This window comes from Nycticebus coucang, chromosome X, assembly GCF_027406575.1.
Source record: "Nycticebus coucang isolate mNycCou1 chromosome X, mNycCou1.pri, whole genome shotgun sequence".
Lineage (NCBI taxonomy): Eukaryota > Metazoa > Chordata > Mammalia > Primates > Lorisidae > Nycticebus > Nycticebus coucang.
Genome location: NC_069804.1, coordinates 87,978,677 through 88,001,885, shown reverse-complemented (window position 1 = coordinate 88,001,885; position 23,209 = coordinate 87,978,677). Strand labels below are relative to the sequence as shown.

The window sequence follows — 23,209 nt, the reverse complement described above, 5'->3', positions numbered from 1 at the left end:
CATGAGATCATCTCTGAATTCTACCAGAAACTCTATGCCCACAAATCTGACAATGTGAAGGAAATGGATCAATATTTGGAATCACACCCTCTCCCTAGACTTAGCCAGGAAGAAATAGAGCTCCTGAACAGACCAATTTGAAGCACTGAGATCAAAGAAACAATAAAAAAATCTTCCAACCAAAAAATTCCCTGTTCCAGATGGCTTCACACCAGAATTCTATCAAACCTTCAAGGAAGAGCTTATTCCTGTACTGCAGAAATTATTCCAAAAAATTGAGGAAGAAGGAATCATCTCCAACACATTCTATGAAGCAAGCATCACCCTGATACTAAAACCAGGAAAAGACCCAAACAAAAAGGAGAATTTCAAACCAATCTCACTTAGGAATATAGATGCAAAAATTCTCAACAAAATCCCAGCCAATAGATTACAGCTTATCATCAAAAAAGTCATTCATCATGATCAAGTATGCTTCATCCCAGGGATGCAAGGCTGGTTTAACATACGCAAGTCCATAAACGTTATCCACCATATTAACAGAGGCAAAAATAAAGATCACATGATCCTCTCAATAGATGCAAAAAAAGCATTTGATAAAATCCAGCATCCTTTTCTAATTAGAACACTGAAGAGTATAGGCATAGGTGGCACATTTCTAAAACTGATTGAAGCTATCTATGACAAACCCACAGCCAATATTTTACAGAATGGAGTAAAACTGAAAGCTTTTCCTCTTAGAACTGGAACCAGACAAGGTTGTCCTCTGTCACCTTTACTATTCAAAGTAGTGCTGGCAGTTCTAGCCAATACAATTAGGCAATACAAGGAAATAAACGGAATCCAAATGGGACCAGAGGAGGTCAAACTCTCCCTCTTTGCTTACGACATGATCTTATACTTAGAGAACCCCAAAGACTCAACCACAAGACTCCTAGAATTCATCAAAAAATACAGTAATGTTTCAGGATATAAAATCAATGTGCACAAGTCAGTAGCTTTTGTATACAGCAATAACAGTCAAGATGAGAAGCTAATTAAGGACACAACTCCCTTCACCATAGTCTCAAAGAAAATGAAATACCTAGGAATATACCTAACGAAGGAGGTGAAGGACCTCTATAAAAAAACTATGAAACCCTCAGAAAGGAAATAGCAGAGGATATTAACAAATGGAAGAACATACCATGCTCATGGCTTGGAAGAATCAACATTGTTAAAATGTCTATACTTCCCAAAGCAATCTACCTAATCTATGCCATTCATATCAAAATACCAACATTGTACTTTCAAGATTTGGAAAAAATGATTCTGCGTTTTGCATGGAACCGGAAAAAAACCCCGTATAGCTAAGGCAGTTCTTAGTAACAAAAATAAAGCTGGGGCATCAGCATACCAGATTTTAGTCTATACTACAAAGCCATAGTGCTCAAGACAGCATGGTACTGGCACAAAAACAGAGACATAGACACTTGGAATCGAATTGAAAACCAAGAAATGAAACTAACATCTTACAACCACCTAATCTTCGATAAACCAAACAAGAACATTCCTTGGGGGAAAGACTCCCTATTCAATAAATGGTGTTGGGAGAACTGGATGTCTACATGTAAAAGACTGAAACTGGACCCACACCTTTCCCCATTCACAAAAATTGATTCAAGATGGATAAAGACTTAAATTTAAGGCATGAAACAATAAAAGTCCTCCAAGAAAGCATAGGAAAAACACTGGAAGATATTGGCCTGGGGAAAGACTTCATGAAGAAGACTGCCATGGCAATTGCAACAACAACAAAAATAAACAAATGGGACTTCATTAAACTGAAAAGCTTCTGTACAGCTAAGGAGACAATAACCAAAGCAAAGAGACAACCTACACAATGGGCAAGGATATTTGCATATTTTCAATCAGACAAAAGCTTGATAACTAGGATCTATAGAGAACTCAAATTAATCCACATGAAAAAAGCCAACAATCCCATATATCAATGGGCAAGAGACATGAATAGAACCTTCTCTAAAGATGACAGATGAATGGCTAAGAAACAGATGAGGAAATGTTCATCATCTCTATATATTAGAGAAATGCAAATCAAAACAACCCTGAGATATCATCTAACCGTAGTGAGAATGGCCCACATCACAAAATCTCAAAACTGCAGTTGCTGGCGTGGATGTGGAGAGAAGGGAACACTTTTACACTGCTGGTGGGACTGCAAACTAGTACAACCTTTTTTGAAGGAACTCTGGAGAAACCTCAAAGCACTCAAGCTAGACCTCCCATTTGATCCTGCAATCCCATTACTGGGCATCTACCCAGAAGGAAAAAAATCCTTTTATCATAAGGGCACTTGTACTAGATTGTTTTTTGATGCTCAATTTACAATCGCCAAAATGTGGAAACAGCCTAAATGCCCACCAACCCAGGAATGGATTAACAAGCTGTGGATATGTATACCATGGAATACTATTCAGCCATTAAAAAAAATGGAGACTTTACATCCTTCGTATTAACCTGGATGGAAGTGGAAGACCTTATTCTTAGTAAAGCATCACAAGAATGGAGAAGCATGAATCCTATGTACTCAATTTTGATATGAGGACAATTAATGACAATTAAGGTTATGGGGGGGAAGCAGAAAGAGGGATGGAGGGAGGGGGGTGGGGCCTTGGTGTGTGTCACAGTTTATGGGGGCAAGACATGATTGCAAGAGGGACTTTACCTAATAATTGCAATCAGTGTAACCTGGCTTATTGTACCCTCAATGAATCCCCAACAATAAAAAAAAAGAAAAAAAAAAGCTTTTGATAATATCCAGCATCCTTTCATGATCACAAGACTTAAGACAATAGGTATGGAAGGGACATTTCTTAAACTAATAGAGACCATCTACAACAAACGTACAGCCAATATCATATTGAATGGAGTTAAATTGAAACCATTTCCACTCAGAGCAGGAACCAGGCAAGTTTGCCTATTGTCTCCGCTGCTCTTTATCATTGTAGTGGAAGTTTTAGTCATTGCAATTAGGGATGAAAAGGCGGTAAAGTGTATCCATATAAGGTCAGAAGAGATCAAACTTTTACTCTTTGCAGATGGTATGATTGTATATTTGGAAAATACCAGGGCTTCTACTACAAAAGTCTTAGAAGTGATCAAGGAATACAGCAGTATCTCAGGTTACAAAATCAACACTCATAAATCTGTGGCTTTTATATATACCAACAATAGCCAAGCTAAAAAAAACAATCAAGGACTCTATTCCATTTACAGTAGTGCCAAAGAAGATGAAATATTTGGGAGTTTACCTATCGAAGGACGTGAATAATCTCTATAAAAGGAACTATGAAAGTCTAAGAAAAGAAATAGCTGAAGACGTTAACAAATGGAAAAACATCATGCTCATGGCTGGGAAAAATCAACATTATCAAAATGTCTATACTGGCCTGGCGCCTGTGGCTCAAGTGGCTAAGGCGCCAGCCACATACACCTGAGCTGGCAGGTTTGAATCCAGCCCGGGCCCGCCAAGCAACAATGACAGCTGCAACCAAAAAATGGCTGGGCGTTGTGGCAGGCACCTGTGGTCACAGCTACTTGGGAGGTGGAGGCAGGAGAATCACTTGAATCCAGGAGTTGGAAGTTGCTGTGAGCTGTGATGCCACAGCACTCTACCGAGGGTGACAGCTTGAGGCTCTGTCTCAGAAAAAAAAGTCTATTCTACTCAAAGCAATATACAATTTTAATTCAACCCCTATTAAAGCTTTTGTCATACTTTGAAGACCTCGAAAATAAAATAAATCCTATTATATGGAGTCAGAGAAAAACTTGAATAGCCAAGACATTACTCAGAAATAAAAACAAAGCAGGAAGAATTACACTACCAGACCTCAAACTATATTGTAATTTGATAGTGATCAAAACAGCATGGTACTGGCACAAAAACCGAGAGGTAGATATATGGAAGAGAATAGAGAGCCAAGAGATGAACCCAGCTACTTATTGTTATTTGATCTTTGACAAGCCAATTAAAAACATTCAATGGGGAAAAGATTCCCTATTTAACAAATGGTGCTGGGTGAACTGGCTGGCGACCTGTAGAAGACTGAAAGTGGATACACATCTTTCATCTTTAACTAAGATAGACTCTCACTGGATTAAAGATTTAAACTTAAGACATGAAACTATAAAAGTACTAGAAGAAAGTGCAGGGAAAACTCTTGAAGAAATTGGCCTGGGTGAATATTTTATGAGGAGGACCCCCTGGGCAATTGAAGCAGCATCAAAAATACACTGCTGGGACCTGTTGAAACTAAAAAGCTTCTGCACAGCCAAGAACACAGTAAGTAAAGCAAGCTACAGCCCTATGAATGGGAGAGGATATTTGCAGGATATGTCTCCAACAAAGGTTTAATAACCAGAATCCACAGAGAACTCAAACATATTAGCAAGAAAAGAACAAGTGATCCCATCTCAGGCTGGACAAGGAAGTTGAAGAGATACTTCTCTGAAGAAGACAGGCACACGGCGTATAGAGATATGAAAAAATGCTCATCATCCTTAATCATCAGAGAAATGCAAATCAAAACTACTTTGAGATATTATCTAACTGCAGTAAGATTAGCCCATATCACAAAATCCACAAACCAGAGATGTTGGTGTGGATGTGGAGAAAATGGAACACTTCTACACTGCTGGTGGAAATGCAAACTGCCATTCAATCCTATAATTCCTATACTAGGTATATATCCAGAAGACCAAAAATCACATTATAACAACAATATTTGTATCAGAATGTTTATTGCAGCCCAATTCATAATTGCTAAGTCATGGAAAAAGCCCAAGTGCCCATCAACACACGAATGTATTAATAAATTGTGGTAAATGTACACCATGGAATATTATGCAGCCTTAAAGAAAGATGGAGAGTATACTTCTTTCATGTTTACATGGATGGGGCTGGAACATATTCTTCTTAGTAAAGTATTTCAAGAATGGAAGAAAAAGTATCCAATGTACTCAGCCCTACTATGAAACTAATTTATGGCTTTCATACAAAATCTATAACACAATCTCAGCCCAAGAATATGGGGAAAGGAGCAAGGGAGGTGATGGGAGAGGGGAGGCTGGGTGGCGGGAAAGTAATTAGTAGGTTCACACCTATGTTGTATCTTAGAAGGGTACAGGTGAAACTTACTAAATGTAGAATATAAATGTCTGAACACAATAACTAAGAAAATGCCATGAAGGGTATGTTAACCAGTTCGATGAAAATATTTCAAAATGTATATAAAACTATCACATTGTATCCAATGATTGCATTATTGTACACAGGTATGATTTAATAAAAAAGTATAACATTAAAAAAGATGTAATTATTATATTTAGAGTATAATCATTATCTTTAAATATATGAAAAATCTACTTTCAAAAGGATTCAAACTTCTTCCGTGTGTTCCTTAGTGAGTGGAACTGATTTAAGGTGTATTTTTTTCATTTTAAGAAATAATTTATAAATGACTAAAAAGTGAAGAAAATGGGATGAGTTTCATTAAGAGTGAATTCTCTCAAAATTGGACCACTTCAAACCGAAGCTAGATTACTGGTTGGGATATTGTAGAAGAAACTCAAGACTTGAACTGGACCATATTATCTCTGAGGCATCTTTGTAACCTGAGGTTCTTATTCAGCACACTCACTGCCTAATTTTCTTGAGATCTTAGCCAATTCATTTTAATCTTCTGGTATTCAGGCAATTGTCAACACCTAGAATTCTCTTAAAGAATTGAAATCCTAAACAGTGCCATTCTTATCTCTCCTTTAAAATGATGTTTAAAAAAAAATCAAAAATCTTTATTGACATGAGCCACCAAAGAGTTTCTGGTGAAAAGCTTTTACTAGGAAGATATGTACTTAGAAGATAATTACACTGAAAAATCAGGATTTTTCCTCAGTAAGGTATCATTGTTCAAAAATAAATCTAATGTGGTCAATTAATGTGTTGGAGAGTAGTTTGCCTTCACAGAGATAAATACTGAAGCTGGGGCCTTCTTTTCTTTGAAATAAATGACATCCTAATACTCACAAAAGATTCCTAGGAAATTTTTCTCTGACACTGGAATAAATATATGTGATTCATCATCAGAGAATTAGGATCTAGAACTCAGCTAGTTGGTTTACTTCTCCTGGAATATACAACTGATCTTAGCACCCATAGCAGGCACTACAGGTGGAGACTATTGGCACCCCACAACCAGTCCTTACATCCACCTGGTAGCACATTTCTTAAACTGATCGAAGCTGTCTATTACAAACCCACAGGTAATATCTTACTGAATGGAGCTAAACTGAAAGCTTTTCCATCTAAAACTGGTAACAGACAAGGTTGTCATCTGTCACCATTACTATTCAACATAGTGCTGGAAGTTCCAGGCAATACAATTAGGCAAGACAAGGAAATAAAGGGCATCCAAATGAGATTAGGGGAGGTGAAACTCTCCCTCTTTGCTGATGATATGATCTTATACTTAGAGAACCCAAAGACTCAACCACAAGACTCCTGGAACTGATCCAAAAATTACAGTAATGTCTCAGGATATAATATCAATGTCCACAAGTCAGTAGCCTTTGTATACACCAATAACAGCCAAGATGAGAAGCTAATTAAGCACGCAACTCCCTTAACCATAGTTTCAAAGAAAATGAAATACCTAGGAATATACCTAACAGAAGAGGTGAAGGACATCTATAAAGAAAATTATGAAACCCTAAGAAAGGACATAGCAGAGGATATTAACAAATGGAAGAACATACCATGCTCGTGGCTGGGAAGAATCAACATTGTTAAAATGTCTATAATTGAAAGCAATCTTTCAATTCAATGCCATCCCTATTAAAGTACCAACATTGTACTTTCAAGACTTGGAAAAATGATTCTGAATTTTGTATGGAACCAGAAAAAATCCCGTATAGCTAAGGCAGTTCTTAGTGATAAAAATAAAGCTGGGGGCATCAGCATACCAGATTTTAGGCTGTATTATAATGCTATAGTGGTCAAGACAGCTTGGTACTGGCACAAAAATAGAGACATAGACATTTGGAATCAGATAGAAAACCAGGAAATAAAACTAACAACTTATAACTACCTAATATTTGATAAACAAAATAAGAACATACACTGGGGGAAATACTCCCTATTCAATAAATGATGCTGGGAGAACTGGATATCCACATACAAAAAACTGAAACAGGACCCACACCTCTCTACGCTCACAAAAATTGATTCAAGATGGATAAAGAACTTAAATTTAATGCATGAAATGATAAAAATCCTCAAAGAAAGCATAGGAAAAACACTTAAAGATATTGGCTTCGGGAAAGGCTTTATGAAGAAGACTTCTTTGGCAATTGCAACAACAACAAAATAAACAAATGGAACTTAATTAAACTGAAAAGCTTCTGTACAGCTAAGGAGACCACAACCAAAGGAAATAAATAACCTACACATTGGGAAATGATATTTGCATATTTTGAATCAGACACAAGCTTAATAACTAGGATATATAGAGAAATTAAACCACATGAAAAAGCCAGTAATCCCATATATCAATGGGGAAGTGAGATGAACAAAACCTTCTCTCAAGAAGACAGATGAATGGCTAGCAAACATGTGAAAAAATGCCCATCCATCCTTAATTATCAGAGAAATTAAAATCAAAACCACCCTGAGATATCATCTAACCCAAGTTAGAATGGCCCACCTCTCAAAATCTCAAAACTGTACATTCTGGCATGAACGTGGAGAGAAAGGCACACATTTACACTGCTGGTGGGACTGTAAACTAATACAACCTTTTTGGAAGGAAGCATGGAGAAATCTCAAACAACTCAAGCTAGACCTCCCATTTGATCCTACAATCCCATTACTGGGCATCTATCCAGAAGGAAAAAAACCTTGTATCATAAAGTCATTGAATGAATTCCAGAGCCACCAACTTCAGACTTCTCGATAAGTAAACAAAATTATTGTTATGGTTTAAGCCACTGTCATGTTTTCACATATTTTGGGCACCTACTATCTTCCAGGAAAAACAAAATGCTTAACATATTTTATCATATTTAATTTAATCCTCACCACAACCCTATGGAATATATATATGTTGTCATCACTCTTTTTTTCTTTTTTTTTTTAACCAATAAAGCTCAAAATAGGGTCAATGCCTTGTCCAAGAAAGCAAAATTACTAAGTGACAGAAGCAAAACTGAAATTCATATAAATATATATTCATAGTTATAATACATCATAGAAAGTGAAAACTACCTTCAGAGTTGTATAGGTAAAGTAAATCTTACAGTTAAGCTAAAGCAAGCATTATTTCCAGATAAAGGAGGAGATGTCGTGAAGAATGTAACATTTAAACTTGGCCTTGAGAAATGAGTAGGACTTGTTTACTTAAAAGGGAGAAGAAGGCAGAACATTCTACATCATTAATTATTCTCTTTTGTGGTATTTTATAGTCAAAGACTGATGAAAATCTGAGGAAAGTTCTAGACCCCCTTCTTCAGAAAAAATCAAACATTCCAAAGCTCACAAAATTTGACTCATAACTTGTGTATATTCATGGGCTCTTAAAGTTCCTCCATTGACCAACAGATTCTAAGCTAAGAACTTCTCTACACAAAGTGAAACAACATGAAGAAAAACACTAACATAGGAAAGTATAGGTAATTGAATAAGAGAATAATTAGTTTGGCTGAAATATAAGCTATTTAAATTGAAGTTGTAGGAATATGGTCAAAAGGATAAATAGTGTTTAGTATAGGCATACAGTGATATTGCAGGTTCAGTTCTAGACAACTGGCAAAACAAATTTCACAATAAAGTAAGTTGCATACATTTTTTGGTTTCCCAGTGTTTATATAACATATATACACTATACTGTAGTATATTGAGTGCACATAGTGTTATGTTTTTAAAAATGTACATAATTATATTTTTAAATAGTTCAATGTTTTATATTCACTAATAAAATTAAAGCCCCCCCTTTTTTTTTTGAGACAGAACCTCAAGCTGTTGCCTTGGTAGAGTGCCATGGTATCACAGCTCACAACAACCTCCAACTCCTGGGCTCAAGCAATTCTCCTACCTACATCTCCCAAGTAGCTGGGACTTTAGGTGCCAGCCACAATTCCTGGTTATTTTTTGGTTGTAGCTGTCACTGTTGTTTGGCGGGCCTGGGCTGGATTTGAACCTACCAGCTCAAGTGTATGTGGCTGGCGCCTTAGCGGCTTGAGCCACAGGCACCCAGTAAAGCCGATTTTTATAATGTTTCTTTCTTATGTTTGCTTCGTTTGTTTTATTAGTAAGCAAAGCCCTAAAAGGAAAGAGTTCACCTAGTCCTCAGACTCTGATCTATCTTCATCTTAATTAATCTAGAATTAACTAAGTTCATGTCTTCTTGTCAAATGCAACCACTCAAAACTAATCATAAAGATTTTTCTTCTTAAGGCATTTCTTGCTAATGTATTGCAAGTACCTTTTAGAGAAATGTTTCTCAGAAACACTGTAATTTTGTTTTTAAAGTGTTAATTCCAAAGATTTTCAGTTTTTCCATTGACTTTAACTTTCTCCAGTAGAAACCACTCAAAATTTCCAAAAAAAATTCCATCTTCTACTGTATGAGTAAGGTCCAAATTGAACTTCCAAGCTGACTTTTGGGCTTCTTGGCTTTCTGTCTGCAACAAAATACTCCCACAGAGACCTCATCTACTCACAGGAGCCATCTTGAAAGCAGCCCACATGATCAGAAAGCCATAGCTTAATTTTGAAATATGTGGTTGCTAACAAATGTTAGTGATTGTTTGAGTCTTAATATAGTCATGATCTTTTTCCTTGTGGAGGGCTTTCCTTGATGTTGGTGGCTGCTGATTGGTCAAGTTTGTGGTTGCTGAAGGTAGGGGTACCTATGGAAACTTCTTAAAATAAGAGAATGATGTCTGCCACATCAATTGCCTTTTTCACAAAATGTTTTTCTGTAGCATACCATGCTGTTTGATAGCATTTTTACCACTAAAGAATGTCTTTCTTTTTTTAATTTATTGTTTATTGTTTATTAAATCATAACTGTGTACATTGATGCATTTATGGAGTTCAGTGTACTGATTTGATATACAATGTGAACTGCTTACATTGAACTGATTAACACATCCATCACAATTATATTCTTTTCTTAAAGATTTTGAAATGTACCATTGCATCATGCGCATTAGGTGAGGTATTGCCAAATACCCTCCCTTCTTCCACCTCCCACCTCCCTCCCCCTCTCTCTTCTCTTCCCTTCTACCTTCTGGACTATAGTTATGTTTTACCATTTGTATGAATGTGTAGGTACTTATATTTTGATTTCATAGTAGTATTGAGTACATTGGACATTTTTTTTCCATTCTTGAGATAATTTGATAAGCATATCTTCCAGCTCCATCCAGGTAAACATAAAAGACATGAAGTCACCATCTTTTTAAGGCTGCATAATATTCCATGGTGTATATATACCACAATTTGTTAATCCATTCATGGGTCAAAGGGCACTTGGGGTGTATCCATGTATTGGCAATTATGAATTTGGCTCCAATAAACATTCTGGTGCAAATGAATTTGTTTTAAAATAATTTTTGATCATCTGGGTATATACCTAGTAGAGGAATTGCAGGATCAAACAGTAGGTCTACTTTAGTTCCTTGAGTATTCTCCTAATTTCTTTCCAAAAAGGTAATATTAGCTTGCATTTCCACCAGGAGTGTACAACTGTTCTCTTCTCCCCACATCCATGCCAACATCTGTAGTTTTGGGATTTTGTTATGTGGGCTAATCTTACTGGACTTAGATGATATCTCAAAGTGGTTTTGATTTGCATTTCTCTGATGATTAAAGATGATGAGCATTTTCTCATATGTTTATAGGCTATGAACCTGTCTTCTTCAGAGAAGTTTCTATTCAAGTCTCTTGCCCACATAGAAATGAGGTTATTTGTTCTTTTCCTATTGATTAGTTTGAGATCTCTGTGAGTTCTAGTTATCAGACCTTTGTCAGAAACATAACATGCAAAAATCTTCTCCAATTATGAAGGTTGTCTGTTTGCTTTGCTTACTGTGCTCTTGGCTGTACAAAATTTTTTTAGTTTAATCAGATCACCATAATGTATTTTTGGTGTTGTTTCAATTGCCCAGAATATTTTATGAGGAGGTCCTCCTCATAAAATATTCTCTCAGTACAATTTTTTCAGTGTTTTCCCTGCACTCTCTTCTTGTATTTTTATAGTTTCATGTCTTGAGTTTAAATATTTTTTCCAGTGAGAATCAATTGTTGTTAATGGTGAAAGGTGGGGGGGTGTTTAATTTCAGTCTTCCAAAGGTTGCCAGCCAGTTTACCCAGCACTATTTGTTAAATAGGGAGTCGTTCCCCCACTGAAAATTTTTGATACACTTATCAAAGATCAAATGACTATAAGTAGCTGAGTCCATCACTTGGTTCTCTAAATCTACCTCTCTGTTTTTGTGCCAGTACCATTTGTGGGAGCCAGGATGCCAGGATGCCAGCCTCAGCCCTAGAAACCGTCAGATGTGGACCGAGGTACATGCTACCTGCTCACTTCCCCTAAATGCCAGGGAGCCCATCATCTCAGTCTGGTAAGGCTCCACAACAGGCAGAGCCTGTTGTCCCACTCAGGTCAGAGACACCAGAGCACCTCAATGGTGCAGCTGTCAGTTGTAGTAGGAACAGCCAGAGCCAGAGCCTAGCTGGAACCTCAACTAGCTTCTCCCATGGCTCTTTATAGAAGTGATCCCATGGCTCCTTACACCACAAGTGTGGAGACTGCCAAGCATTTGTGTTCTCATCTCATGGTCTTATGTACTTTCATGCTCTTTATCGTGAGACCAATCCCGTCCCCATTCCATTATTACCAAGGTATTTCTTTTCAGGTGTCTCCTACGTATTCTTTTCAGGTGTCTGCTACAAACATGAAGTTTTGATCACTATAAATTTACAGCATAGCCTGAAATCTGGGAACATGATACCTCCTGATTTGTTTTTATTTCTGAGTAATATCTTGGCTATTCAAGATTTTCTGATTCCACATAAAACAAAGTACTACTTTTTCAAGCACTTTAAAGTATGAAAATGTAGCTTTAATAGGGATTGCATTAAATCTGTAGATTGCTTTGGGTAGTATGGACATTTTAACAATGTTGATTTTTCCCAGGTATGATCAGGGTATGATTTTTCATTTGTTAACATCTTCAGCTATTTCTGTTCTCAGAGTTTCATCATTCTCCTTATAGAGCTCTTTCACGTTGTTTGTTAGGTAAATTCCCAGATATTTCATCTTCTTTCACACTTCTGTAAAAGGAATAGAGTCCTGACTATGTTTTCATCTTGACTATTGTTGGCATATATAAAAGCTACTGATTTATAAGTATTGCTTTTGTATCCTAAGATGCTGCTATACTCCTTGATCACTTCTAAGAGTATTGTAGTTGTGTCACTGGGATTTTCCAGGTATAGGATTATAATATCAGTGAAGAGTGAAAGTTTGATTGCCTGTAACCCTATTTGGATACACTTGACCACCTTATCTTGCCTGATTGTGATGGCTAAACCTTCTATTACTATGTTGAATAGCAGTAGAGACAATGGGTATCCTTGCCTAGTTCCAGATCTGAGTAGAAATGTTTTCAATTTTACTCCATTCAATATGATATTGGCTGTGGATTTGCTGTAGATGGCCTCTGTAAGTTTAAGAAATGTCCCTTCTATGCCTATTTTATTAAGTGTTGTGATCATGGAAGGATGCTGGATATTATCAAAAGCATTTTCTGCATCAATTGAGAGAACCATATAGTCTTTGTTTTTTATTTTATTTATGTGATTTATTATATTTATATATTTGCATATGTTGAACTAACCCTGTAACCTTGGAATAATGCCAACTTGATCATGGTGTAAAATTATTTTGTTGTGCTATTGAATTCTGTTTGCTAAGAATTTATTGAATATTTTTGCATCAATATTCGTGCATTATATTGGTTTATAATTTTCTTTCTTTGTTGAATCCTTTCCTGGTTTCAGGATCAGGGGGATAATTGCTTCATAGAATGTATTGGGAAGTATTATTTCTTTTTCTATGCTTTGGAAAAGATTGTATAATATAGGTACTAGTTCCTCTTTAAAGGTTTGACTTTTCTTTTGGGGGAGATTTCTTATAGTGTGGACTCCCAAGTGGAATTTGGTGGCTGGAGTGGGGTGCCATCTGAAGCAGCTCTGCCATGGTTTGGCTGTGGGCAAAGTGGGGAAAGTTTCTGGAGAGGTGGCAGCCATTTTCATAAAATTCTCCAGATGGCTGTGTGTGTAGGCCTCTTTCTATGGGCTAAGTGCTGCAGTCTGAGTTCCACCTTCAGAGAGTTGTCCTATACTCAGAACAGGCTCAGGATATCCCCCCACTCCATGGGAACTATTGCAGGGGGAATTTGTGAAACCTACCTGTGAAGATTTTTTGAGATCTGTGAAATCACAGTTCAGCAGGGACTTGAGTGCCAAGCAGGTAAATGGGTGACCACCAAGAACAATCTAAGCAGGGAAACAGGTACAAGCCTGAGAAACACTCACAACACCAAGTGGTGTCTAGAAAGTATACTGCAACATAAATATATTCCTACTAAAATCAATCCTTATGGTGCATATGTGTGCAAATGTTTATATATATATTACTTGTTGTTGCCTTTTGTTTGCTTTTACTTGCTGTTTTTTTCTTTCTTTTTTCTTTTTTGTAGGACAGTGGTTCTCAACCTTCCTAATGCCACAAACCTTTAATACGGTTAAAAGGGGTCGTGACCCACAGGTTGAGAACTGCTGTTGTAGGGGTCGTTGTTAATTTTTTTTTAAATCTTTTCTTTCCTTCCTCTTATGGTTGCTGAGATTACTTACATAAGGCTAATTGAGATTTTTGTTTGTTTGTTTTTGGTCGGTTTGTTGGTTTGTTTCAATGTGTCTTGGGTTTTGCTAATTCTCTGGTTGGCTTTTTTCCCTAACTTCAATTTCTACGTTCAACTAGAGTAAGGGCTCCCATACTTTTTTTCATTTATCTTTTTCTTTCTTTCTTTTTTTTATTAGGTAATAATTGTGTACACTACTGTATTTATGGGCACAATGTGCTGATTTTATATACAATTTGGAATGTTTACATCAAATTGGCTAACATATCATTCACCTCACTTATTTAATTGTTGTGTTTAGACATTTATACTCTACTATTAATATATTTGACATGTTCGCTTGAAATATGCACAGTAGGTGAGTTTTCACTGATTACTGTCCCTCCACGCATCCATCACCCTCCCCTCTCCACGCCTTTCTCTTCTCTCCTTCATTCTGGGCTATAATTGTGTTTTATCTTTTATATAAATGTGTGGGTGATTATATATTCATTTCATAATAGTATTGAGTAAATTGGGTATTTTTTTCCATTCTTGAGATACTTTACTAAGAAGAATATGATCCAGCTCCATCCATGTAAACATAAAAGAGTTAAAGTCTCCATCTTTTTTGTGGCTGCATAATATTCCATGACATACTTATACCACAATTTGTTAATTCATTGAAGGGTCAATGGGCTCTTGGGCTGCTTCCATGAATTGGCAATTATGAATTGGGCTGCAAAAAACATTCTCGCACAAATGTCTTTGTTGTACGGTGATTTTTTGTTTTCTGGATATATAGCTAGTAGAGGAATTGGAGGATCGAATGGCAGGTCTACTTTTACATCCCCGAGTGTTATCCAAACTTCTTTCCAGAAATAATGTATTAGTTTGTATTCCTACCAACAGTGCAGAAGTGTTCCCTTCTTTCCACATTCCAGCCAACATCTTTAGTTCGGGGATTTTTGATGTGGGCTATTCCTACTGGAGCTAGATGATATCTCAAAGTGGTTTTGATTTGCATTTCTGTGATAATTAAAGATGATGAGCATTTTTTCATGTGTCTGTAGGCCATGTGCCTGTCTTCTTCAGAGAAACTTCTGTTCAAGTCTCTTGCCCATAATGAAATGGGATCACTTGTTCTTTTCTTATTAATAAGTTTGAGTTCTCTGTGGATTCTGGTTATCAAACCTTTGTCAGAAACATAACCTGCAAATATCTTCTCCCATTCTGAGGGTTGTCTGCTTGCTTTACTTACTGTGTTCTTGGCTGTACAGAAGCTTTTAAGTTTGTTCAGATCCCAATAATGTACATTTGGTGTTCCTTCAATTGCCCAGGGGATGCTCCTAACAATGTATTCTCCTAGACCAGTTTCTTCAAGTGTTTCCCCTGAACTCTTTCCAAGAATCTTCATAGTTTCGTGTCTTAAGTTTAAATCTTTTATCCAGTGAGAGTCAATTTTTGTTAATGGTGAAAGGTGTGGGTTCAGTTTCAGTATTCTACTGGTCGCCAGCCAATTCACCCAATACCATTTGTTAAATACAGACTTTTCCCCTAGTTTATATTTTTGATAGGCTTATCAAAGAACAAATGACAATAAGTAGCTTGGTTCATGTTTTGTTTCTCTTTTCTGTTCCTTCCACCTACCTCTCTATTTGTGTACCATTAACATGTGGTTTTGATCACTACAGGTTTATAGTATAACCTGAAGACTGGTAGCTTGATTCTTCCTGATTTGCTTTTGTTTCTGAGTAATGTCTTGGCTATTTGACCTTTGTCCTGATTCCATATAAAATAAAGTACTTCCCCCCCCAATCTTTAAAGTATGACAGAGGTGCTTTAATAGGGACTGCATTAAATTTGTATATTGCAATGGGTAGTATGGACATTTCAGCAATGTTGATTATTCTCAGCCATGAGCAAGGTATGTTTTTCCATTTGTTAACATCTTCAGCTATTTATTTTCTCAGCGTTTCATGGTTCACTTTATAGAGATCTTTTATCTTTTGTTAGGTTAATTACCAGATATTTTCTCTTTGGTACAACTGTGAAAGGAATAGAGTCCTTGACTATATTTTCAGCTTGACTGTTTTTGGTATATATAAAGACTACCGATTTGTGAGTATTAATTTTGTATCCTGAGACATTGCTGTATTCCATGATCAATTCTAAGAGTTTTCTGGGTGAGCCCCAGGGATTTTCAAGGTATAAGATCATACCATGAAGAGCGAAAGATTCATCTCCACTGATGCTATTTGGATACCCTTGATTGCCTTCTTTTGCTTCATTGCATTGGCTAAGACTTTCATTACAATGTTGAAAAGCAGTGGAGATAAAGGCCATCCTTGCCTGGTACCTGATCTGAGTGGAAATGTTTTCAATTTTACTCCTTTCAATATGATATTGTCTGTGGGTTTGATGTAGGTGGCCTCTATCAGTTTAAGAAGTGTCCCTTTTATACCTATTTTCTTAAGTGTTCTTATCATGAAAGGGTGCTGGATATTATCAAAAGCTTTTACTGCATCAATTGAGAGAATCACGGGGTCTTTGTTTTTTATGTTGTTTATGTGATGTATTATATTTAAAGATTTACGTATATTGAACCAACCTTGAAACACTGGGATAAAACCCACTTGGTCATGGTGTATAATTTGTTTAATGTGTTGTTGGATTCTGTTTGCTAGCTTGTTATTGAATATTTTTGCATCTATATTCCTTAATGATATTGATCTATAATTTTCTTTCCTTGTTGCTTCATAGAATGAGTGGGAAGCAGTCTTTGTTTTTCTATTTTTGTAATAGTTATGAACTAGTTATGTAATATAGTTATTAGTTCCTCTTTAAAGGTTTGGTATAATTCTGCTATGAAGCCTCTGGTCATGGACTTTTCTCTTTTGAGAGATTTCATATAGTTGATGCTATTTCAGTACTTCATATAGGTCTATGCAACATTTCCAATTCATTCTTCCTGAGTATAGGCAGGTGGTGTGCTTTTAGATATTTCTCAATTTCACTCGGATTTTCATTTTTCTGAGAATAGATTTTTTAATAGTATTCATTAAGGATTTTTTTTAATTTTTGAGGTGTCTGTTGTTATTTCGCTTTTTTCATTTCTGATTGATGATACTAGGGATTTTACTTATCTGTTTATTGTTAGGTTAGCCAAAGGTTTATCAATTTTGTTAAACTTTTCAAAAAAAATAAAAACCGATTTTTAATTCGTTGGTCTGTTGAATGACTCTTTTGTTTTCAATTTCAATTAATTTTGCTTTAATTTTGGTTATTTCCTTTTCTTCTGCTGGGTTTGGGGTTGGAATGTTTTTCCTCTTACCATTACTTGAGATGGCCCATTAAGTTGTTGAATTCCTCTCTTTCATTCTCTTGAGGAAGGCTTGCAATGCTATAAATTTCCATCTAAGACTGCTTTTGCAGTATCCCACAGGTTTTGGTAATTCATGTCTTCATTATCATTTTGTTCCCAACATTTGGTAACTTCCTTCTTAATCTTGTCTATGATTTAGCTATCATTTAGCATAAGATTATTTAGCTTCTATGTCTTCGTAGGAGTATGAAGTTTCCTGTTGTTATTAAGTTCAACGTTTATTCCAATATGGTCTGAAAAAATACAAGTAATAATTTCTATTCCTTTACATTTCCTAAGTTTAGACTTGTGACCTAAGATGTGATCAATTTTGGAGGAAGTACCATGGGCTAATGAGAAGAATGTCTATTAGGTTTTGTTGTGATGAAATATTTTGTAGATGTCTGCTAAGTCCATTTGATCAAGGGTCAGATTTAAGTCTAAAATTTCTTTGCAAATTTTATTCCTGGAGGATCTATCCAACACTGCCAAAGGGGTGTTAGAATCTCTGACTATATTGGTCCAGGAAGATTTCAAATTATGCATGTCTGTTAGAGTCTCCTTTATAAATTGAGGCACATTCTGCTTGGGTGCATAAATGTTCATAATTGAAATGTCTCCATATTGAGTGATTCCTTTGACAAATATGCAGTGACCATTCTTATCTATCATTACTTTTGATAGTTAAAGTTACTTTAAAGCCTATTGTACCTGTGAATATAATTGGAAGCTCTACTTTTTTCTGATTTCTGTTTGCCTGAATTATAGATGGCCATCCCTTTACACTTAGTCTATTTTTATACTTTAAGGTAAGATGAGATTCTCGTATGCAGCAGATATCTGGTCTGAATTTATGTATTCAATCAGCCAAGCCTGTGCCTCCTTAGAGGACAATTTAAGTTCACATTAATAAGGAGAATTAATAATCCTGGTAGTGTTTTAGGTGTCAATTTTTTTGAAAGTCCAGTGGACGTTTTTAATTCTGTCACCATTGCAGAAGCTAGGTTTTCATCAAAAATTTCTGAGTGAGCTTACTTTGGTGGTAGAGCATTTTTCTGGTCATTGAGAAGGAAGGGTCTGAGAATATCCTGGAGAGCTGGTTTAGTTATGGAAAATTTCTTCAACATGTATATGTCAGTAAAATATTTGATTTCTCCATCACAAATGAAATTCAGTTTATCTGGGTACAGGATCCTGGGTTGAAAGTTGTTTTGTTTTAGGAAATTGAAGGTTGATGACCATCTCTTCTGGCTTGAAAATTTTCAGCTGAGAGATCTTCAGTCATTCTAATATTCTTCCCCTTGTAGGTTATGATTTTCTTACATCTGGCTGCTTATAGAATTTTCTCCATATTATTACCTTTGGAAAAGTTAATTACAGTGTTACTAGGAGATGGTTTATTTGGATTGAGTCTGGCTGGGGTTCTGAAACTGTCTGCTTTCTGAATTTCAGTATCTCTTGCTATGCTTGGGAATTTCTCCTCTATTATACCTTGGTGTAGAGTATCTGTGCCTTTAGGATCATCTTCTTCTCCTTCAGGAATTCCTATAAGGCAAATGTTTGCTCTTTTGGAGTGGTCCCACAACACTCTCAGGGAGTGATGCATTTTTGCTCTCCACTTATCTGCCTCTTTGAGTGTTTGTGAGAGTTCAAAAGCTTTCTCTTCAATGTCAGAGAGCCTTTCTTCTGCCTGCTCCATTCTGTTACTAAGGGATTCTACTGTATTTCTCATATCTTTGAGGGATGCAAGTTCTTGCCTTAATGTGTCAAAATATTTGGAGATTTTGTCTTTGAATTCATTGAATTCTTGAGACAACTTTTGAACTACCCTTTAAATTTCTAATTCCACCTTTACTTCCATTCTATTAATCTTATTTGCCATCCAAATTCTGAACTCGATTTCTGACATCTCAGCCATTTGTTTATGAATGGGATCTTCTGTTGTGTCTCCTTTGTCATTCCTTGGGTGAGTTGATCTACTCTGATTAGTCATGTTGCCAGAGATTTTCCACTGATTCTACCCCATGATTATTTTTCACAGTTTGGCTAGAGAAGCTCATGAGGTGAAATCATATTGAGAGCTCCTGGAGTTGCAATTAACTAGCCCATTACCAAAGAGCTGGGACTGATGACTGCAGCTTTTCCCCTATAGCTTTACAAAGATCCCATTCAGAACTGCAGCCTGAAACTATGGGGACCTGCTTGGTGTGATGGGGTGAGGTGGCTCTTTCTTGCAGTTAGCTAGTCTTTATCCAATCCTAGTGAATCAGTGGCTTTGGGCTGAAATCTCAGCTGTGGAGAAATACACTCCACCCTCCATGGGCAACAACTAGAAGAGGAGAATCATACTCTCCCATTATAACTCAGGGCACAACACTATAGAGTCCCCAGGTGATCATCCAAGGTCAAGAGTTTCAAATCATTTATCCCATTCAGGACAAATGCAGATCAAGTGCAAGAGATCAAAAGGTCTCCAGCAATAAGATAGCAGGGGTCCTCTGGCAGCACAAGTTTGAGTCTCTCTGGTGCTGTGTGGAGATAGAAAGGTCCATCAAGCAAAAGGGTTAGTCCTGGGGTGCTGGTGCCTCCTTACCCACCTTGCACCTCCATCACACCCAGTCACTGGTAACCCCGTGGGGCTGTGGTCCAGTTCCCTCCAATAAGCAAATGTGCCAGGGATTTGGGCCTTTCATATTCAAAGGGGAGTCAATGCCTCCTTGGCCAGGCTGCTGCACTCTGCCACCAGGCGGCAGGGGGAACTGAAGCCTGACTACTTCAGGTGCTCAATGGTAGCTGGAGAGTGTTCCACATGTGACTGTTCTAAGCTTGGGGTTACCACATGATTCTCTCTCTCAGAGGTCACATCTCTGCCCTGGCCATACTCCTTTTCTTGAACCCCTGCGGGGCAAGGTCTGGCTCCCTCCAGTTGTCCATAGAATTGGGGAGGTATCTCTCCCAAATTTAATGCCCAGGGTAGTGTGATGATTTGGGTTGGGATTCCAATTCTGAAGGTCTGTAGAGCCACCTCCAAGGTCAGGGGTGATGCCATCACAGTCGGGGGTGGTGTGATGGCTCAAGGGTGCCATTATAGGTCAGAGGTGTGGCCACAACCAGTGGGAAATGCCTCTGCCACAGGTGCAGCCTTGGCAGGTTAAGATGGAGACTTTACCTCTTTCATGTTTACATGGATGGAGCTGGAAAATATTCTTCTTTAGCAAGGTATCCCAAGAATGGAAGAAAAAGTATCCAATGTACTCAGCCCTAATATGAAACTAATTTATAGATTTCATATGAAATCTTTAACCCAGTCTCAGCACAAGAATTTGGGGAAGGGTGCAAGGGAGGGGAGGATAGAGGGGAGGAAGTGTGGAGGGATGGTGATCAGGGGGTCCACACATATGGTGCATCTTGGAAGGGTACAGGTGAAATTTACTAAGTGTAGAGTATAAGGGTTTGAACACAATAATTAAGAAAATGCCATGAAGGCTATGTTAACCAGTTCGATGAAAATATTTCAAACTGTATATAAAACCAGCACATTGTACCTCATGATTGCATTATTGTACACAGCTATAATTTAATAAAAAAATTAAAAAATACCAAAAATCACTTTACAACAAAGCTATTTGCACCAGATTGTTCATTGCAGCTCAATTTATAATTGCCAAGTCATGGAAGAAGCCCAAGTGCCCATCGACCCATGAATGGATTAATAAATTGTGGTATATGCATACCTTGGAATACTATGCAGCCTTAAGACAGATGGCAACTTTACCTTTTTTATGTTCACATGGATGCAGCTGGAACATATTGTTAATAAAGTATCTTAAGAATGAAAGTAAAGTACCCACTGTACTCAGTAATATTATGATACCAATTTATAATGACTCACACTTTCATATGAAAAGTAAATCACAACTATAGTCCAGGATGAAGGATGGAAGAGGAGGAGATCAGGAGGGAAGGGGGGAGGTTTGATGGAGGGAGGGTGAATGAAGGGACCATACCTATGGTGCATATTGCAAGGGTACATGTCAAATCTATTAAGTATAGAGTATAAATGTCTTAACACAATAATTATTAAATGTGGTGAAATCTATATTAACTAGTTTGATGTAAGCATTCCAAATTTTATATAAAATAAGCACATTGTACCCCATAAAAGCATTATTGTTTACATGATCTATGTGTATATGACTTAATAAAAAAAAGAAAGAAAAGGGGAAATAACAACAGTAATACAAAAGGGGAAATACTACAGTAATACAAAAGATCCTCAGTGATTACTATAAAAACCTCTAAGCTGAGTAATTTGAAAATGTAGAGGAAACTGACCAATACCTGGAAACATACCACTTTATTAAGCCCAACCAGAAAGAATTAAAAATTTGGAATAGAACTTTATCAAGCACTGAAATTGCATCAACAATACAAAATCTTCCAAAAAAGAAAAACCCTGGACTGGATGATTTCACACCACAATTCCACAAACCTTTAAAGAGGATCTACTACCTACATTGCATAACCTATTTCAAAATATAGAGAGGAAGGAATCCTCTCCAATATGTCCTATAAAGAAAATATTACCCAGACTCCAAACCAGGAAATTATCCAACAAGAGAGGGAAAATATGAGCCAATATCATTAATGGATATCAATGCAAAAGTATTCAATATGATCCAAGCAAACAGGATACAGTTACATGTTAAAAAAATATACATCCTGATCAAATGAATTTTATCCCAGGATGCCAGTTTGGTTTAACATATGTAAACCCATAAATGTAATTCACTACATAAATAACATAAAAAACAAAGACTATGTGATTCTCTCAAGTGATGTAGAAAGAGCATTTGACAATATCCAGCATCCTTTCCTGACAATACCACTGAAGAAAATATGCATAGGTGGGACATTTATTAAACTACTAGAGGTCATCCTCAAAAAAACCATAGCCAATATCATATTGAATGGAGTAAAACTGAAAGCATTTCTACTTAGAAGTGGAACCAGACAAAGAAGCCCACTATTGCCACTGCTATTCAACATAGTGCTGTAAATCCTAACCAATGTAATCAGTGAAGAGAAGGAGGTCAAGGGTATTCAAATGAGGACAGAGAAGGTAAAACTCTTGCTCTTTGCAAATGACATAATCTTATACCTGGGAAACCACAGGGACTCAACTACAAATCTCTTAGATATGATCAAGAAATATATTAATGTCTCAGGATACAAAATAAACATCCACAAATCAATAGCCTTCATATATGCCAGTAAAAGTTACAGTAACAATCAAATTAAGGACACAATATCCTTCACTATAGCAGACAGAGAGAAAGAGAGAGAGAGACAGAGAGAGATATGCCTGGAAATATATCTAACAAAGAACTTGAAGGATCTCTAAAAAGAGTACTATAAAACCCTGAGAAAAGAAATAGCAGAATGCATTAACAAATGGAAGAACATACCATGCTGATGGCTGGGAAGAATCAACATTGCTAAAATGTCCATACTACACACAAAACTATCTACAGATTTAATGCAATACTCATCAAAGCACCATCATAATTCTTTGAAGAACTTGAAAAAATATTACTTTGTTTTATTTGAAACCAGAAAAAGCCCTAAATAGCCAATACAACTTCAAGAAATAAAAACAAATCTGGAGACATCATGTTACCAAACTTTAAGTTATACTCCAAGTCTATAATGATCAAAACAGCATGGGACTGGCATAACAATAGAGACATAGATCTATGGAACAGATAGAGAACTTAGAGATAAACTCAAACCTGTGTCACCATCTAATCTTTGACAAACCAAACAAAAGCATACACTCTGGAATAGAATCCCTATTTAATAAATGGAGCTAGGAGA

The 23,209-nt window shown here is 36.7% G+C and overlaps 1 pseudogene; it reads right to left on the bottom strand.

The window, feature by feature from the left end:
* Window positions 1–9,393: 9,393 nt before the first annotated feature.
* Window positions 9,394–23,209, bottom strand: part of LOC128576892 (60S ribosomal protein L22-like 1) — a 70,295-nt pseudogene continuing 56,479 nt past the window's right edge.